The sequence below is a fragment of the Carlito syrichta genome, unplaced genomic scaffold, assembly GCF_000164805.1.
Source record: "Carlito syrichta isolate Samal-C Ts95f unplaced genomic scaffold, Tarsius_syrichta-2.0.1 Scaffold316473, whole genome shotgun sequence".
NCBI lineage: Eukaryota > Metazoa > Chordata > Mammalia > Primates > Tarsiidae > Carlito > Carlito syrichta.
Window position 1 is genome coordinate 1 of NW_007260569.1, and position 1,166 is coordinate 1,166.

The following is a 1,166-nucleotide window of genomic DNA, read 5'->3' on the forward strand; positions in this document are numbered from 1 at the left end:
GTGATATCCAAAACCCCTTCAGTTGACCTTTAATCTTTAATGATCTAAACAAAATTGTCTTTTATTTATGCTAACCTTTAACTTTATAATGCTTATGTATCTATTTAATGTTTTACAACTGTAGCAGCAAATATTGGCTTGTGTCCCCAGGGTGTAAGACTTGCTGATGCAAAGCGAGCAGGTCTGTTTTACTTCTTTTAGGGTTTTTTTTTTGTCTTATCTACAAATTTCTATATCCTATATTTACTTATCTTACTCTGAACATTATTTAATTTTTTAACATCTTTGTTTTATTTCCTACTCATTAATCTATATCATAACCTGTATAATCTCTATTAACCAATACCAAACTTTATGTCCTGAATCACACATACGTTTCTTTTTTTTGTTCCTGCAAGCTTTTTGCCTTTCAGACGTAATTAAGGGTCTGTCACGTTTTACTCCTTTTCAAGTAAGAACTTGACTAGCTTTAACTTTGTGCCCAACTATCTAAAACCATCTTATGAGGTTTTCATCGTATGCACCAGTATAAGGTAAGGGTGAATCAAGTCATACTAAGTTCTGCATACTACTATTTCCCTCTGGGTGCCCACCATATTGTGTTATTAATTTTATATCCAACATATCTGTCAACCTTCACTGTCGGTAAAACGTGTCTCTTTGATTTGACGTTTCTAGTACTCCTAAGGGGAGGAGGGAGAACAGTGGTAAGAAAATATTTAAAAGGGTAATTAAACTCTGTAATGTTCTTAAAAATGTTTTCTCCTGCTGTGTCCAATCCTGGGAAAATTTTTCTCATGTTCTTGTAAGAGGGTAAGGTAAATATAGTATCAACTGGAGGGAAAAAGAAGCAAGAATTTGTTTTTTTATTGTTAAAGGTCTGCTCAAAAGACGATTATTAACTAATGACCTTTGGATGTCATGTCTAGTTTCGGTTGTCCCATCATGCTGGGTTTCGTTAAAAACAAAACGCTTAACTGGTAAAATTTTCTCAGAGATCCACAACAGACATATCATGAGAATTAACATTATGAGAAGCATAAGTCGTTGTTTTCCCCAGGGCCATCTGAAGTCCCTCTGCCTTCCCTTCCATGGGTCTTTGCCAATTCCATGGTTTTCACCAGTGGCTTTGCCTGCCTGGCGAAGTGGGTACGCTTCAGGCAGCT